This window comes from Hesperophylax consimilis, chromosome 24, assembly GCF_061612785.1.
Source record: "Hesperophylax consimilis isolate HC1 chromosome 24, BYU_Hcon_1.0, whole genome shotgun sequence".
Classification (NCBI taxonomy): Eukaryota; Metazoa; Arthropoda; class Insecta; order Trichoptera; family Limnephilidae; genus Hesperophylax; species Hesperophylax consimilis.
Window position 1 is genome coordinate 8,910,367 of NC_142859.1, and position 20,561 is coordinate 8,930,927.

The 20,561-nt window shown below is 32.5% G+C and overlaps 1 protein-coding gene across 2 annotated transcripts in view; it reads right to left on the reverse strand.

The window, feature by feature from the left end:
• The window catches only part of LOC149411875 (uncharacterized), a 358,391-nt gene that overhangs the window by 328,986 nt on the left and 8,844 nt on the right, over positions 1-20,561 (reverse strand). Inside the window, exon 1 of one of the 2 annotated variants that reach the window (XM_089646227.1) lies at positions 11,336-11,535. The exons of the other annotated variant lie outside the window; for it this stretch is intronic. The gene's annotated coding sequence lies outside the window, so the exon portion shown is untranslated. Of the gene's footprint in view, positions 1-11,335; positions 11,536-20,561 lie in introns of those variants that run through there. 2 annotated transcript variants of the gene reach the window in all.

Here is a 20,561-nt window from a genome sequence, read left to right on the forward strand (position 1 = left end):
TTTGAAAAATTTTTCAATCGTTTAGTAAAAAAAAATCAAACAGTTGTCCAAAAAATGGTGTTCCGGTAAAGGACTGAGTATTTCATAAACGTTATACATAAATTCGGGTCATTCAAAAAACACCCACAACAAGTTACATTGATAAAACCGCAAACACATATTTTTTAAAACCTTTTATATTGACTCTGGAAGCTTTCGCTAAAATTTCCCGGGAAAATATAGCAGGAATAAGGTTCTACGAATATAGTGAAAAAGAATCCTTGCGAATATGCCGGGAAATTCCCATGTGAAAAGGCTATAATTTATAATTTTTGGTAAAAACAATGTGGCACGTTCGGAGCATTACTCGCTTTGTTGGTAACGCGTTACATAACTAACATTTTTGTCGCCGATGAGGAACTTTGAATTTTAAGGCAGTAGTTTAAGTGGATTATTAAACTTGGAAACGTGCTCAGAAAAGGGAGATTAAAATATGTACCGTGTGTTATTAAAAGAGTATATTAATGCTAAGACCTGGACCCTTCAACGCTGGTTGTATACCATCAAAAATATTTGACAACATAAAACAAAATTTATCATTTAAGGTTAAATAATGAGGCTCGGTTTATTCTACGTGTTTATAGATGGCATCAATATTTTTTTTTATTTGAAAACGCTTTTCGCAATGTATTGTTTTGCAATATTAAGATAAATTATTATATTAATATGAATATAAATAAATAGTTTTGTTCGTGTAAAAACACAATTCTTTCGAGGACTTCATACAAATACAATATTGGATTAAATCTTCGACACAGCATTGTAATTGTATGCCGCTCTCCAAAGAATTTTAAAAGTCTGGATAATATAAGAGTATGTAAGAATTCGAATGAAGCAAATAGTGTGTTCAAATACAAAGCTCTTTGGTAGTTCACCCTTTTAGTCCAGTCAGCCTGTGTCGTAGAACACCATTTAGACCAACTAAATAGTATAAAGCTAATTTTTTCCCCATCGACTACTACCATTTAGACAAGTGTTTAGAAAAAAGTCCCCGCCCCTACCCCCCTTGCTTCCCCCCCTGTGCCCCCCCAAACATGAAAAGTGTAAGGGTTTCGTAAATCGCGTCTATCTCAATTATTAAACAACATATCGGATTGAAATTTTTGTTATTCTCTTTGCTGTAACATTTTCTACAAAAAAAGTTCAGTTAACTTTTGTCGTAACTTTTACCGTTTGTTTGTAATTCGTATGATAAGGTAAAAATTTGTATATTTTTTGGCACATAATTTTATATTTTGTCACAGAACTTTTCAGGCCGACATTTTATGAAAAAATATTTCCTACAAAAGTTGTAGCCCCTGTTATTACCTTTAAAATGATATATTTTAATGTGTACTTTATGGCTAGGAAACGCCAAATATCAACCGTGAAAGTCGGAATGTGACATCAGAGTGTACTGGCCTTGAGGAGGGGGTTTCGGGTTGTTGCATGCAGAGTGACTGATGTCAAGGCCATAAATAGGTCAGTTACGGAACCCGCCAGACAGAAAGGGTCGCGTCGCGAGAGTCCGTGTTTCGCAGTGATTGTGTTTTATGGTTTGTGTTTTACGGTTTGTGTTTGTTTTTGTGAACCAAAATGGAGGGCGAGTCATGTGTTATTTGCAATGAACCTTTATCTGTAAGTCAAAATGTTTCAGTTACTTCTAAGGGGATTAAAACTTTAATCGAATCTAGCCTTCAAAGGAAGGACGGCCTACAGTGTAAATTCGAAACTCTTCCGACAGTCAGTATACACAAAGAATGCCGTAAAGTGTATACCCGTAGTAGTTCAATAAAAGCTTACATAGCGAGCTCCAAAAACGTTGAAGATTTTGAATCAAACAGTGCGCCTATAAAACGTAGGTCTAATTCTCAGAAGTTTAATTTAAAAGTGAATTGCTTATTTTGTGGAATGGATGCGGTGGTAAATATAAAGACTCCAACAGAATATAGGAAACCGGTCCATTTAGTTCATACTTTAACTATAAAACAAACTATATCTAAATATATTGAAAATAGGAATGATGATTGGGGTGATTTGGTTAGGTCCAGGCTAGAAGGAGTTGTAAACCTCGTAGCTGCTGAGGGGCGTTATCATTCCAACTGTTATGCTAGGTTTTCGAAACAACCCACTCAATCATCCAGTACGTACGCAGGTCGTGGTAGACCAGTTGACGATTTATTAAAAGAATCATTCATAAAAGTTTGTGATTTCATTGAGGAAAACGATGATTGCCAGCATAGTATTTCTGACCTTTTGCAATTGATGAAAAGTGTGTCAGGCAGAGACCAGGTTTATGAAATTAACTACTTCAAAACTCTATTACTTAGGCACTTTGGTGAAAGACTTCTTATTACAAACATAAAACATAAATCCTCCATCGTTTGTTTAAGAGATGGGGCGGGCAAGGTTTTGTCTGAAACTTGGTACTCTCAAAAGAAAAGCAATAAAGATGATGAGATTAGGAGAATCGTTTCTACAGCAGCAGCTTCGATAAGACAAGAAATTCAAAATCAAGTGTATGATGACTCGACTTACCCCAGTGTTGAAGATATAAGGTCAGGCGGGAAAGATGTTGTTCCACAACTTCTAGATTTGTTTTAAACGATCTAACGAAGAGAAGAAGGCAAACTTCAGACGAAAGTATGGACCTAAAACGAAAGAGGACTACCGTAAATCACATGATATTAAAACTGTGTAGGCCTAGGTCTTTTCAATCACCTGTCCAGTCTGCTTTTGGATTATACTTATCTAGACGGTATGGCTCTAAACATTTAATAGACATTTGTTCATCTCTGGGATGTTCAACGTCATACTATGAGACAGAAATGTACTTACAATCGCTGTTAAAAGCAGGCGGGCCCCAAATTGAGGAAAGGATTTTTTTCCAATTTGTATTTGACAATATTGATATCAACTTAAGAACTCTTGACGGTAAAGACACATTTCACGCTCTCGGAGGCATACAGTGCGTAACTCCAAAAACAGCTGTGTCGAGTGATGTCCGAGTTCCACGTGTTAAGACATGCGACTTTGAAGGTAAATTCAATGTCCCAGTTTTAATGTATACTAAAAAGGCGAAAAGTGGCTTAAAGTCCTTAACAATAGAAAACATTTCTGAAAATATGCCCACTCAATGCTTAGTCTCAGCTCGTAACATGCTTTGGTTATGTAGTTTTGCTTTTGTGCCAGTTTCACTACCTGGATGGTCTGCATACATGCGAAACTGTTACGATGGTAGACAAAACTTTGAACCATCTTATGTACTGGCTTTGCCTTTTATAAACATAGATCCAGGAAATCCGACTGCTATTTATTCTGCCCTTAGTTACGCTTCTAAAGAGAGCAAGTTAGCTGGCCAGCCGTGTATTGTCACTTTTGACCAACCACTTTTCCTGAAAGCAGTAGACATTGTTCCAAGTTCTTCTACAGAAAGTGAAATATCTGGAGTAATCGTCAGACTAGGCGGATTCCATCTTCTAATGAGTTTCCTTGGTTGCTTAGGAAAGTTTATGGAAGGTAGTGGAATCGAAGAAATGTGGACCTCTGTTTATGGAAAATCAACGATTCCTCACCTTATGTCAGGACATGCTTACGCAAGGTCTTATAGAGCTCACATGATGACCCAGGCAGCTTTGATGTTACTGCTATTCGAGGAATGTTCATCTCTTAAAGAAATGATTACAAACGACTTTAATGATATTCATATCCAAACAATTAACAAACAAACAACTGTTGAAGACGCCATGAGAGAGTGTAAAACAAATGAAATAATGACAAGACTAGAAGAAGTGTATGAAGATTTGGTTAAAACTAGTAGAACTTCAAAACTGTGGCTACAAGAGTTTAAATTGGTGAATTTGGCTCTAGACTTTATTCTGGCAGAGAGAATCGGCGATTCGAATTTGCACATTAATACAGTCAAGCAAATGATACCGTATTTCCATGCTGCTGGACATTTGCTCTACGCCAAATCCGCACACATATACTTACAACAAATGTTGAGTCTACAATCGAAGATGTCAAATGAAGACTTCGAAAGGTTCGTCAATAAAGGTTTTTTTACAGTTCGGCGTACAGATGGATTTTTTACCGGTATCTGGACGGACATGACCATAGAGCAGACATTAATGCGATCATCAAAATCCATAGGTGGCCTTACTCATGGACGAGGATTAAGCGAGAGGACGCTAACCAAGTTCATTGCTTGCGCTCCTGCATCCCTACAAATTTGTGAGGCTTTCGAGAAGTTCTCTGGCTGCTTGACTCAGTTTAACGAACAGCACACTGAACTTAGATGCAGTAGAAGAGAAAGGGACTTGCAAGATATTAATAAATTTCTCGGGTGGCTGCGTATCCATAATCCTTTCCGACAGAGCAACGATTTAATTTCTTTATCCTCTGGTCTAGTAGTGACAAGTTCGGGTGTAAACTGCGATGAAGCGTATGATGTAGGAATGAAATGCTTGAAAGACATCGAAGGAAATAATTTTGCAGATGTTAAATTGAAAAGAAAAAATAAAGTTAAAACTATAGGCTCCGTAGTAAGTGGTATAAATGTGAGATCTGAAGAAGTGCCAATTAATCCTGATCAGCTGTTTAATAGGGTTATATGTATGTCTCAAGGAACAAATAATCTCAAACAATACTTCAACTATGAACTTAGCCCATACCCTTTGTCTTTATTTGAAAACAATAAAATGATAAGAAAGGGAACTAAATCAAGTCTTATGAAAATATTTGAAAAGTGGATAGTTAGCAACGAAGTTTTTAAAAATTTGCCCCCAAAAATATATGTAGTAGATGGAGGGTATCTTTTGCACAGTGTTATTTGGCCTGACAAAGTAACATATAGCAGCATCATAGAGAAGTATGTTGATACTGTAATGAAACGGTATGGGAAAGATTGTCATGTTGTGTTCGATGGGTATCCTGACTATCCCACCACAAAAGGGGTCGAACATATGCGGAGAAGTAAAAAAACATCTCTAGAAATGAAATTCAACGTTAATATGGAATGCTCTTTGAAGCAAAATGAATTTTTGGCAAATCCAAAAAACAAAAGCCAGCTTATTGAACAGCTCTCTCAGAAGCTTAATGAAGGAAACATTACAACCATTGTGGCGGAGGAAGATGCAGATACTAAAGTGGTCGGAAGAGCAATAGATGTCTCCCAGATTCAAAGTGGGAGGCCTGTAGTTGTTGTCGGACAGGATACTGATCTTTTCGTTCTATTGTTAGGGCTACCACAGTGTCAAAATGTGCAACTATTCTTTCACAAACCCTCTGGCACACCATCAACGTCAATCATCAGCAAGATTCGTGAAGAGATTGGTGATATGAAGGATGTGGTATTATTTTTGCACGCTATCACAGGATGTGATACCACATCTTATTTATTCGGCAAAGGCAAAATTAACGCGTACAAATTGCTAAGTTCATCAAATGATCTCCGCACAAAAGTTTTACAGTTTTATGAAAAACAGGCAGACAAAAATATTCTCAAAGAGGTAGGAGAGGCTTTTGTCTTGAAACTATATGGATGCACAAGATCTGCAAGTCTGAATGACAGTAGATATTCAATGTACCTTAAAGCTGTTGCAAAAATATCATTAAAATCCAAATTTAAAATGGCGTCCCTCCCTCCAACATCTGATGCTGCTGAACAACACGCCTATCGAACATACTATCAGATTCAAAAATGGATTGGAGATAAGGAAATCAGCGCTACGGACTGGGGTTGGATTTTAACAGACAACATGCTGTACCCAGTGCACTCAAAAAAACCACCGGCACCTGAAGAAGTTATAAACTTAGTTTCCTGCAACTGCAAAAAGGCTTGCAAAAATAATTGTAGCTGCTTTAAAGCATCACTTGATTGCACAGAAATGTGCGGGAGCTGTGGTGGATCATGCAGCAATGTAACTTTGGTTGAAGTCGAGGAAAATGAAGAACCTCTCATGGAAGTTTAGGATATGATCAAATTAAGATACCGCAATTATTTTGTTCTAAAATAACATCTTTAAAAAATATTACATGCATTTTCAAACCAAAAACTATTTAAAATACCTATTTTCGCTGTATACAAGGACTTATTATAATTTAAAACAAATTTAAAAAGTGGGGAATTTAGGTTTCACCGAGACTCGATTAGTTTTATTTATGGAAAATGCAATAGTGTACCTTGAAGATAAAAAACACTATCACTATACAACAATATCTGCATTGCAACGCCGCGCCGGCCGGCCCCACCTCGACCGAACCCGCCATGATAATCTCGATGGATCTTCAACAAAGTAAGTACTATTTTATATCATTTTAAAGGTAATAATAGGGACTACAACTTTTGTAGGAAATATTTTTTCATAAAATGTCGGCCTGAAAAGTTCTGTGACAAAATATAAAATTATGTGCCAAAAAATATACAAATTTTTACCTTATCATACGAATTACAAACAAACGGTAAAAGTTACGACGAAAGTTAACTGAACTTTTTTTGTAGAAAACGTTACAGCAAAGAGAATAAAAAAAATTGCAATCCGATATGTTGTTTAATAATTGAGATAGACGCGATTTACGAAACCCTTACACTTTTCATGTTTAGGGGGGCACAGGGGGGGAGGCAAGAGGGGTAGGGGCGGGGACTTTTTGCTAAACACTTGTCTAGATGATAGTAGTCGATGGGGAAAAAATTAGCTTTATACTATTTAGTTACATATAAAAACTCAGGCTGACTGGACTATTTCTGTTTAACTCTGTCGGGAATAGTACAGAGTGATCGATACAGTAAGTATGGTCCTTGTAAAAGATTACCATTCAATGAAAATGGAAATTTTTTGTAACTAGATATTCCTAGTTATATTTTTAAGAAATTATATTACACCTTTATTATACATAAATCTAAAAAAACTTGCTTCCAAGTTAGAACTGATAATATTCATCTGCTAACTGTGTAATTTAATTAGAAAATTAAGAATTTAACATTTAATTGAGATTTACCTTTCATTTATTTTAAATGTAGATAACGAAATAAAATTTTCACAAAATAAATATTAAAAAGTTTTAAAGTAAAAAAATGCTGCGAATTTTTTTTTATTTTTTATTTATTTATATATTTTTTTATATATACAATAATATTATTATTGGGTTTATAAAAACAGTTTATTTTTAAACAAGTTCTGCTGTGTAATTATTAGTACGCGTGACAGCTGTTTCGCCCTCTAAAGGCATTATCAAACAGTTTGATAATGCCTTTAGAGGGCGAAACAGCTGTCACGCGTAATAATAATTACACAGCAGAACTTGTTTAAAAATAAACTGTTTTTATAAACCCAATAATAATATTATTGTATATATAAAAAAATAAAATGGAGTTCTACAAATTAAACTTAATAACAATAAATAATGCTGCGAATCTTTTTACTTTTAACTATAGCCGATTTGAGTTCGATTGTGCTTTTGTTTTCCCACTATCTTATATAATATGTACTAGCCGACGGGGCTAGTATTATATTCATCGATATACCTGCTTGTTAAAGGTTAAACGTAACATACGTTATAATCTACGCGTTTATAGATGGCAGTAACTAAATTATTCTTTTAAATACACTTTGTGCACGTTATAAGTGTACATATATAATATAAATATTTATACATTGTTTTCACCGTATAAAAACTCAAGAAAGTTAAGAGAGAAAGTTCAGTCAAGAAAGGCAGAAAAATACAATATTTTTCGGGTAATTAAATCCATTGTTATATTTTTATGCCTTTCTTGAAAGAATTGTGTTTTACGCTGACAATATTCATATTCACATTGCGTATTTACGGGTGCTATTGTAAAGATTATAATATTATAACGTATGTTACGTTTAAACTTAATTCACGTAATTGGATATTATTTCATTTGTATAGTTCCTTTTTGAGAATTCGCTTCAAAGACACTGCACGTACCTTGTGAAGATATTAATTAAAGAATCTTCTATTGGTCTTAATTATCTAATACCAAAAGTAATTTAAAACAAAGCATTTTATTACACAAATCTGCTGAAATCGATTCAGAACTATTCATTTCAAAAACGTTTGTGAATAGTCTATGCAAATTAATTATCAACGGTCAGTCTTGAACAGATTTATACGCATTTACCTACCTATTTTCAATATATTATAATAACAGCATTATGGTTCCCATCGGATTCATCTCGTGAATCCTCGCTAAACTTTTGATTCCAGAATACCAAAGATACCAATTTACTAAAGTCAACACTTAGCTGTTCCCAGCTTTAAGCAGATTGGGGGAACCAAAACGCAGTCTAGATACTAAGTTTGGAGATCGCACTTTCAAGTGGCAGGCTCTAGAGCCTAGAGCTTCCTCCAGAACGCATTAAAAGCTCGACAGAATTCAGAGCGAAACTTAAAACTCAGCTCTTGAAATAATCATCCCGTAAAATTTTGAGCGAAAAATTATTTAGAGTGAAACTTTAAAATCGTCTCTATTTCTCAGAAGAATTTTAAAATATTACAGATATAATGATTTTGTATTAAAACGCCACGGTATAAATTATGAGGCTTTTTGAAGTAAACTATTCTATTGAACTACCATCAAACTCAAAAGAATTTGTAAGTGCGGTAATTTAACGTTCGATCCTAACATTATGCGCTCAATATAAATAACATGACATAATATTATATCCTATCTATCGTATGAATGCCCAAATCGTACCTTCGTGATTTTTATGCAGTCTTATGCAGTATGTATTTATATTCTATGTATCTCAAAAATTTTCATTTTTTATTTGAGTAGAAACCGTACAAGAGTCTCAACTGCTCCCAACCCCTGAAACCAGTCAATATATGCATTTTCCAATCGGAGTATTTTGTGAGGCTCAAAGTATTGGGGGGTTAAAGGAGGCGTAGAATAGGAAGGTGGACAAGAATCATGCTATTCAGATCTGATCCTCTTTAACTTGTTTCGATTCCGAATGACGGTCTTTCGCTAGGGCGACACTGAAAGTATCTACACTTGAGCACGCTGGGATTGAACCCGCGACCTCCAGGTTTGTAGCCAGCCACTCAATCACGAAGACCGTCATTGTTTCATTGTTTGCACAGCTATCGTGAAATTACTTACCTCAACATGTATCTTACCGGTATGTAAATAAGTGTTATAATTGATAAATTATTTATTATTTTGTAATCGCAATATTGATACAAACCAGAGAGTGCCAATAGGTAATTCAGTGGGGAGATGCACGTTTGACAAACAGATATATCCAGCTCTATTTCCAAATGTTCTTCTATTTGTATATTTAATATGTATTGATTTGGGATCGAACACTATTAGGTATTTGGCACGAGTTTAATATTTTATAAGACCCAGTTTACGCTCAAGGCCTGATGCTCATTTTATATCAGGATCCCATACGATTACCATATTTGAGACCTATTGAATACAAGATTAAGGCACTTGGTGCCGATACCTGGAACTCGGGACTTAGCCTTCCAGCACTCGACCTGTTAGTTCCGCTACCTGAAAGCTTTGGAAGCTTTTTTGACCTTCGATGGAGATTTTTAAAATTTCATGCAAGAATTACTTAGTCAGTTAGTGAATTTAAACGTATCGTCGACATAGAGCAAATACTGCATAACTAATAAGTTAATCTATTAAAAAGAACGCACAAAGAAGACGATTGTTTTCTTTTATCTCTGAGGAAGAAGATAATAATAACACATCGAAACAAAGCATAAAACCAAACACGGAAAAAAGGGTAACGATTTCAACTGGGAACCGAACCCATGATTTATGTTTTACCGGGACAGCACCTCCACCAATTCGGCCATTTGATTATTTTAAGTCATTTTTGTCGACCTCATATTTTTGAATGATAACACAGTTCTTACGAATTTATTTGTAATCTAGCTCCTTAGGCACTGGGCCTATTTTGTTAGAAACTAGTTATAGTATTTCCACTATTAAATAAAATCCAAATAAACAGAATATTTTTGAACATATCGAAAACTGAAAACTCTTTTAGCAAGGTGATAAAATAAGCTTTCAATTATTTTTAGAAATAAACACATATATTTTAAATGTCTTAATTTTGAATGCAAATAATGAATTTAAATGGTTCACCTTATATTTTTTGTGACTAAAAGTACTGATAAAAAAAATACTTATTTTATTTGAAAAATATACTATTAATGTCAATATTAATTATTTTTTTGTATTATCATATAAAAATAATTAATAAAAATAAATATGTTTTTTTCAAATTGCGGTCAGAATCTTTGGTTTCATAAAGGTACAAAATTTAATTCTACTATGGTTAACTTCTATAAAAACATTAGATTTGAATATAAAACGTGGCATTTTCTCTTTCTAGCAACGTTTAAATCATATTTTCCATAACACCGATGAAGATAAAACGATTTCTGTATGTTCCCAAAAGCGAACAAATTAACCTGAAGTAAATTTTTTTAAATTCTATATTCATAATCGATTTTATTAGAATTGTTTTTTAGTTATTTGAGGTTATATCCTTCAATGTAATATATCATTTAAAAAGATATATAAGAATTAAAAACATAAATACGTTTTAAGGTGATTTATGTAAGCAAACATAGAACGCCTTATGATCATTTTATTTGAATATATTTAAACAGAAAAAAACATTTTCAATTTTATAAATAATTGTAATACGAGGTAAAACGTGTAAAATTGAAACTTCTGGGCATAAATTTGGGAAAGACTTATTATAAAATAATGCACATCATTTAGGAATATGATATTGTCACAAAATATCTATATACGTTAGTTTCCAAAAAACCTTAAAGTTGGCATGCTAATTAATAACGGCCAATAAAGCACATTGACTTTAAAAGTGAAAAACAAAATGGATATATTTCGTGTATTTAGAAAATGAGCGATTACAGATATTATGCAATCAAAAATGTTATACCCATTGACAATTTATAATGAAATGCATTAATCGATTTTGGTTATAAAATAATTTTCGTCAATATTTTTCATTTAACGTAGTTAAATGTAACTTTATTAATTACAACTTGAAACTATTTCAATATGCGATTAGATATCCTCATACACATAATAAAACAAGGAACTTATTTCGGTCCAACCCTTTTTCGAAATGCCTTTATCGAGAAAGTAACCTCTTCCGTAGTAAAACAATTTGATAAATACTCAGTTTTGATCTTGGGGAGAGCTGTTCTTTTTGTAAAGCGTAGCACTCGGATATTTTGAGTGGTGAAAGCATTGCAAATAACATTTTGAAAAAATTGAAAGTGCTCAATTCAATCTTACCTTTAAGTTCTGCCGTATTTCCTCCAAAATGTTTTTTTTTTAATTCAGATTATTGAAATACATTGTAAGGCCCTTCGCAAAGTTTCATCAATGTTTATCGAATGATAATCAACACACATCATTAATATATTTTTGTATTAAAACTATCTAAAACAATATAATAAACACGTATGTATTATTAAATAAAAATGAGACTTTTATTAAAGTTGAGTAGCACTATTAATTAAAATATATAAAAAAACATTGATTCAAAATGTATCAAAAAAATATTTTTATTTCACAATCACTGTTTTTCAGTATTTTAACTGAGTGTTTGATGAGATATTTCAATATCGGCTTTTAAAAGCTCGCACCGAATTAATTCCGCAGATATATCACAGCGAATGAAGTAAAGAGGGTAGCGGGTAACGAGTAACGACCGTTACTGCCGGCAGTCGTAGGCGAACTAAGGCCTCGTAGCACTCGGAACGGCTACGCGCATAACGGAATAACGTATAGCGGGCCAACGGATAGCGGATAGGGCTAACGAAGAATCGTTGGGCTACGCCACCATTGCGCTGCTTCATTTTATTTTTCTCTTGATTTGTTGGTCTGTCAATATTACGGATGAAGAGTAAACAAACATTCCAATACCTAATCAATTCGTTATATGCATCTTTCGAATACTAATATCGGATAACTGCATTAGTAGTACGTAATGGTGGACGATGTGAATACAAATAGAAAAGAGTTCATTTAATTTAATAATGGGAAATTATTTTACATGTACCTAATTAACTATGAATAAAGTAATTCAGTCATAAATAATGTTTTTGTGAAAAGCATTAACTTTGTGGCACTCCATATTTTACAATATAAACACATACATTTGTTTTTTTGGAATAAATTAATAAGTGAAACCTCAACTTAACAATATTTAACTATCTAAGAAAATATTAGCAAATCTTGAACAAAAATTTGAAATAGAAAAAGTTGTTATCGCTTTTAGGACATAAACCTAGATGAGTCCTAAATACAACTGTATCTTTGTTCTGTTTCAAATTTCGTTTAAGAATCGCTAATATTGTATTCAATAATTAAACATTCATTTGTTTAAAACCAATTACTACCCAACAATAAATGTATTCTAAGAATTTGCTGTTCCCCACTTACAAAAATTTACGACAAAATTGCACTACTTCAGCTAAGCAAAGATATTTTTAATGAAAATAAAACCTCACTGCTAAATTTAGCATAAGAAATTCTTATGTTGGTGGACTAACTGTACCACCCGTACGAACCACAACAGCACAGAATCACTATGTATATAAAGGAATAAAATTATTTAATCAATTATCCGCTGATAAAAAATACGACAAATATAAAAAAAAAAATTTATTCATATTTTTATATTACCACTACATAATTTTATCTTCCTCTTATGATATATTCTTGACTGTTTTGTTATTCCTAATATTTTATGTACATCCCATATACATTTCTTGTTTTAATTACGAGTACCTTTATACTCTTAAAAAATATTATGTCCAAATCTCTAATTATGTTAAATTCTTAATTTTTTTTAAAGTTATTAATAAGTTGTCCTCTCCTAACTAAGAGTGTATAAAATATGCTTTAATATGTTATATTTTGGAAAAAAAATTAAAATAATAAAAATAAAATTTATTAAATACTCAATCAGTTTCGGAAAAATCCTTACTTAAAAATAAACAATACTGACAAACAAATATAAATTTTTAGGTCTTGATCTGGGAAGTGAACAAAAGGGATTAATTATTAATTAATTAGGGGATTTCTGGGAAGATCAGAGTGGTTTTCTGGAAATATATCTAGAATAGGACTAGAAGATAAATTTATTTGATTATTTAATTGACTAGAGATACTTTTTATGAATTTTCTAATTTCAAGTGCTTCTAAGTTATCTTATTTTTTGCCTTGGTTATTTCAATGGAGAGTGTTAACCCCTGTATTCCTGCATCAAAGGCATGATCGGTGGAAATGAGATGATTGGAAAACTAAAAAAAATTAAAAAATTTATATGTTGAGTTATCTAATATATTTATAATGATAGACAATCATTTTGACATAGCTGGTTTAACCTGAGTTGCTTAATTTATGATCCCTTTCTTTAGTGTATAGAGTAGTTTACCTAGGTTGTTATTATTATTTTTATTTGGGAGACGGTTTTGGATACTGCCGCTCCGGGTTCCATTTATTGAATAACTAACACCTCATAGGTCACCCAAAATGGTTCGCTGCGTTTGGTTAATCAGGGGTGCCAGGGTTCATCCGGTGAGATGTTTTCAGCATCTGCCTACCCACCTGCCAATCCTGCCTACGCTGATTTTGGTTAGTTGGATCGTTTTCAAACCCTGTATAGGCTACTCCTGTTATTCCGATCTGTTGAAGATTTTTAAGCAGTAAGGGATTAGGACCGTTTTGAATGCTTTTGCTAGATCGAGAAAAACAGCAAGTGGTTTGTTACCAAAGTCAATATGATGAGAGATGAATTTGGTGAGAGCGGCTATTGTGTGTCTTGAGTTTATTTTAATATTCTCCTAATGAAAGAAAATTTCTTCCAAAACTGGTTAAGTGTTTAATAAAAGAAAACAAATTTACGTGTTTATACACCATAAATAATATTTATTTTAAATACATAAATCAAGGCAATGTTATAATTAGGTTCTGTAAGTATTTTAGTTTGCATTATTGTCACAGCTGTATTCGCATTTAAGGCCCATTTCAAACTGTCATAATGTTAAAAACTAAAATAATGACAGAATCTAAAAAAAACAATTTTCATTCTTTTAATTTTCAAAAGAATTATGCTACTATTCTCAGGATTCTATTTTGATCGACACCGTTAAATTTTTTTATCGAATATTTATGGTTTTAATTATTTTTAACTAACTAACCAACTATCACAACCGTTTCCTCAAAAGAGTAGGCAGAGATGATGTATTACCATTTCGCACACTTCATTCACACTCAGAAATCTCTTCTATTATTTTGATGTCTGAATTATTAACAATTTAGTTTGCTAAAATTTTTACCATACTTAAAAGCGATTCGTTTGTCATTTAAGAAAACGTGATGAACCATGTAAACGAAAGTTTATATGGTTAGTTAAAAATCTGTCTAAAATATTGTGTTTTTTTTAAATATATTATAAATCAATCAAACATATTTTTTGTGTAAGCCTTATAAGTTTATTTTTATTTGAAGTATAGCTGATATATATACGAGATATTTAAATTATATTATGAATAACACTTAGATGAATGTAAGCGGTAAAGTCCTCAATTACGACTGCAGAGCTTGCAGGTTTTAATATCTCCGAGCGCAAATACAATGAATTTAATTAATTTATATAGTCTTGTTCGGAGACAAAATCTGAATAGAAAAACAACTCCCCACGTTCCTCTTTAATCACTTTCACAAAATACCCAATTTGGAGATGCCATAGTCCCACTGGTTTCAGACTATTGACGGTCAGTGGTTGAGTGGGCATAGCGCTTGGGTCTCACCCGAGCGTCGCGTGTTCGATTCCTCGGCTGGCTAAGTCCTCCATCACAACACAAGCAACATTTTCGGCTTTCTGTGGTGGTAGTAGGAGATTTTCAAACATTGTTGGGTTATTCGTAACCCGGGAATGTTTGTCTTTCTTTTAAAAAAAAAAAAAAAGAAGTTGGAACTTCGGTACTCACATAAATTATATTATTCTTTAGAGTTAAAAATATACCGTCTTCCTCATAACGGATAATAATGGAGAAAAATAATGGGTTAGTGGAAAACGTTGCTCATAATCACGCTCATGCGTACTGCGTATAACGGCCGTAATACGGAAGTATTATTGGGTGACAGATTTTTAAACCGCCTGACCCCATGAATAGGAAAGTATTACGGAGATCGCGTATTTTGTTGACAATCTGGTTTACTTGAAAAATATCGATAGGTCGTGCTATGGATGTGTTAAAAAAACAGTAATACCCATTTGCAGCACTCTCAGAGGAATATTACAAATCGAAATATCAATTTAACAAAGTAGATACGGAACGCATAATCAAATTTAAAATAGACCGAGTCAGTGACAACAAATGCCATCTGAAGAAACGTAAAGTTAGCAACAAATATTTACTATAAAATTATATTTTAAATTTAGTGAAATACTTGTAGAAACGAATAAATGATATTATTTTTTTTAAATCATTACAAAAAGATATCTCAAAATTTTATTAGAGAAATGCTAATTCAATCGAACATTATATTTTTTCTGTGTAAACATGCCCATTATTGCACTGCAGGAAATCCTCAAACCGCCCGTGATGTTTTCTAACCATATTTTAAATTGTCAACACTTTATAAATTGCATGCGATAGAAAATATTCAAATTGCACGAATGTTTGTGACATTTTGTAATATTATGTTATAAAAACGTGATATTAAAGAAAAAAAAATTAAAGCGTGTTTTTTTTTATGTGAATATCCCCAAAGAGTCCCAACTGCTCCCAACCATATGGATCCAGCGAGACTATGGCATCCTAAATTAGGGTACGTTGTGTGGCTGAATCCAGTGGAGAAGGGAAGGAGATAAGGAAGAGAAAGGTCGAAAAGTACCTGGCAATTCAGATCTGGTCACCAAACACAGCTAAAGCCTTTTCGATTCTGAGAGTATCTTCCACTCTGTAAAGTGCCGCAAAAAAACCTATTTTAAATTATTTAAACTTGAGCACGGCGTGATATGAACCCGCGACCTCCGGATTGCTACTCGACCACTACTTTACCTAGAACTCGGAGGCCATCTGTTTTTTAGGTATTCAATGATACTGCACACAAGTCCCAACTGCTACCAACCGTCTGGAGCGAGTGAAGCTATGGCACCCCGAATTGGGGTACGTTGTGAGGCTGAAGGAAGCGGTGAGGGGAAGGAGTTTGGGAAGAGAAAGGTGGGGGAGTTTCAGGCTATTCAGATGTGGTCATCAAACACGGCCGAAGCCATTTCAATTCTGAATAGTTGTCTTTCACCAGGGCAATGCAAAGAGTATCTTCACAACTGGAACGTGCCACAAGTATACTTTATATTATTTTTAATGAATAAATTGTGAAATAACACAAATTAATCGTATAAAATTTACTTTCATAAGCCGGAGTTTGAACCCACGACCTACGGCTTGCTAGTCGAAAATCTCACCCCTCGACCACGGACGCCGTCAGTGTTATTGTACCAAAGTATGTAGTTTTTATTTGTAGGGAAGTAACTTTAAGGGTAAACGTAACGTACGTTATAACAAAATGTAAATTAAGATATCTTACATACACATTTTACAGACTAAAAGAAGTGCTCAATGTTGATAAACTGAAAATTATTTATTTTTCTTTGTTGCAATCTTCACTCATATATGGAATAATAGGATGGGGCGGTGCGCTTCATGCACATATCAAACCTTTACAAATAATTCAAAATTATATCATCAAAGTTATGTAGGTATAGTCGGAAAAGAACATTTTCAATAGATAAGTTATTCAAAGAATCTAAACTATTCTGTATCCGTAAACTATTTATTTTGCAAACTATCAAATACATCTTTAAAAACAAAAATAAATTCGTAATAAATGAAAACAGAACCAACATTAGAAATAATAATGTATTTTATACCCCCCAAACGAACACATAACAAATGCAAACACACTGCAGTTTCATTAAACCTCGTACTTTTAATCTTTTACCGAAAAATATTCAAGTGATTACTAAACTTCCTCAATTCTTAAAAGAATTAAAATTATGGCTTTTCGATACAACAGATGAAACTTTTTATTTATTTAATTTGTATCATTTTATGTTTCTCATAAAATATTCACCATATATCACACGAAACACCTATAACTTCACTACACACTATTCTAAACACTTTTTATACAAACCGCTTAGACAAAATGTAATCTTATTTTATTTTATATGCCCACAATTTGTTTATTTCTAGGTACAATATAATAATAACTTAAATATATTACCCACTTACAGGCTGCGCCTTAGTGGGTTCTCATTATTCGTATTGATTTATATAATATTGAATGTAATTAATGTAAAAATTGGGAAAAATAAAGGAATTGAAAATAATAAAATACTTCGTTTTTACCACTTTTATTGTTTATTACCAACATGTTTCATGAGCAACGCTCACTTCTTCAGGGTTTTTAATAGAATTCAGTTATATTAAAAACCCTGAAGAAGTGAGCGTTGCTCATGAAACAAGTTGGTAATAAACAATAAAAGTTGTAAAAACGAAGTATTTTATTCATTTCAATTAAAATGGTGCCACAAAATAAGTTTGCTGTGTTAGAAGAAAAATAAAGGAATTAAAAAAATAATTACGCGTTCGTAGATGGCGTTAATTTAATTATTTTATGAAAATACACGTTTTTCAAATAATGCTTTAAAATAAAAATACTTTTTATTTGTTTGCGCCCGTACATAAGCATTATGAGTGTGAATAAGTTATTTTTTTCGTATAAAAACTCCTTTCAAGACTGGCATGTAAATACTAAATTGTATTGGTGATTTAATCCAATATTGTATTTGTATGCTTTTCATGAAAATAATGTGGTTTTATACTGACAAAACCATTTATTCATATTTGTATTGCGTATAAAATTATTAGTATTGCGAAAACAAATGATTGGTCTTAAAAATTTAAAGTTTACCTTGCAAAAGTTGACCCCATCTATGAACGCTTGGATTAAAGTGAACGTTACCCTTAATCATAAAATAAAATTAAAAAAAAATGAAATTATTATGTTGCTTTATTAAAATTTGCTTTCACTTCAATTGAAAAGGATGGACACTATTAACTCTTTAAAAAACGTTGATTTTAATCATAAATCGATAAACAAAAAAAATCGTAACATCTAGATGTTTGAACGAATTTGTGATTTATTTTTATGAGGAATATATGAGGCACATATATTCCAAAATATCACAGGGTTGTCTGTAATATTATAGTATATCAGGGTAGCTAGCACGGTTAATTGATAATAGTTTTATCGATAATGTCGGTAACTTGTCATCTTGCTTCATTGCAGGTCACCAACGAACAAACTACACTTTGCAAATACTAAGTGTTCTTAATTCATTCGACGTGCACTAATATTTGTTTATTAGTGATCTGTAGTCGTGCTCGGGAACGATGACAAGACATCGACACTATCGATATATCGTTTATCGATAGACCGTACTAGATACCAAAAAGCGGTTAGATTGTTTGATTGATTTAATCTTCTGCCTTTCTAAATCCTCCATCATTGCATAATAAACATTTTCTCTGTGCATTGATGATGGTAAAAGGGTTTAAATTGCTAGGCTTTCGTAACCTGGAAGTTTTTATTTTAACCAAAGTAATATATTTTTTATCGGACACTAATCAAATGATAAAAGTTAGGGCTGAACCGAAACCGGTTGGTTTATTTATTCAAATATATTCAATAAAGAGGTGTAAAACAAACATTTTTTTATTTCCTTAATTACAGCCAAATAATTATGTCACGTCATAGATATATATTTTTTTATTGCTTACATCAATATTTCATAAAAAGGTATCCTGAGGAAGAAACCTTTAGTTTTGAAACATTTGATATTTTTTTATGAAATGCTGTTGTAAACGAAGTGTGGTATCTTATTTCTTTTAAAATATTTTGATTTAAATTATATCAATGTCTAATTACAAAATTATTGCATCATATTGAAGAACTGTATAACCAGGTTGGCACTTTTCCGACTTTGATTTTTCTTTTCTCCTATCATGTAATCTTACTTTTCATCCTCTATTTTTAATTATTACTTGTACCTTGTACCAAGTCTTTTTGACATTTCTTTTAGATTATTCGCTTTTTCCATACCAATCTTAAAAATTCAAGTGTCATTTCTTTAATAGTTTGTCTGATCACAAGTGATTTGTATGCCATCCTCGCCATAACGCTCCACTTTTGAAGACAACTTTGTAATATTAGACTTTCCGCTTTTCGCCCTAAAAAGGGTATCATAATTCCAGCCCCTAAATATCATTTGCTCATGGCTCTGGGTAACGGCGTCGATATAAAACTTTATTATTTTCATAGAGACCATTAAAAAGTTTTCCATATCACTACGACTTTCGACATTATTTTTTTAACATTTTTTTCTTTTTAAGATGCTTTAGCAACCTGCCAGGTAGGAGAATATTAAAAGTCCTTTGATACTTTTCCTGGATGATTTCTTGGAACATGGAATACTCGAATCCAAAAACGAGTTGGCTTCTTTTAGGAAATTAAAAGATGTTTACTATCAAAATAAACCAATATGAGACCGTGAAGGTGCTCAAATCAGGTACTATAAATTTAAGTTTTTTTCTAATATCCAAGAATATCTCTCAGATTCCAACAAAAGTGCTCAATACTAGCGATTCAACCAATGAATACTTTGTGAAGTCCCACCTCTAAAAGTAACATCTCTTTCACCAAGAATCTCCAAACATCTTGACCAATTTTTATTTTAAATACTTTTTGTCGAAAAACTCTACATTTGTAGGAAAAAAAACTCATCACCTTAAAATTTAGCAACACGTGTAAAATTGATCAACTGAGTCTGATCTTACCTTATTCTGTAAATTTGTTTTTGTTTATATTTAAGGTCATCGTTGTTCATGACACCGCAACATGTATAAATAATTCCTATGTGGTGAGGTATTATTGTTATCTGTCACACTTTGACTGTCACATTTTTCTGATTTGACAGTATTATTGTACATAAAATTCATTATCTATGTATATTTGTGTTCATAAAAATGAGTTTGTATAACAACTACATCTTACAAAGAAAGGTTGAAAAACCATGGCCATTTCGGACACATTTATCTACAATACTTTCTGTATAATCTGCTAAATAGTAAAATAGATTGATAGTCCCGAATTGGTTAGTCCGTCATTGGATTATATATTCCAATTACACACTATGCTTCTAAATATAGAAGCTAACAACATTAATGCAGCAAATAACTCACCATCCACTAAAAAATATGACTACACTTCGAAAAAAAATTTCACGATTCTCTGCAAACAAAACTAATTTAATATGTAAATTGTTGAAATTCTACTTGTATATTTTTATTTTTAATTAATTACAATTCGTGAGCATGTTATTCTAAATTCAAAATTTCTCTTTATCTTTCCACACACTTGTTTACCATATTTGTAT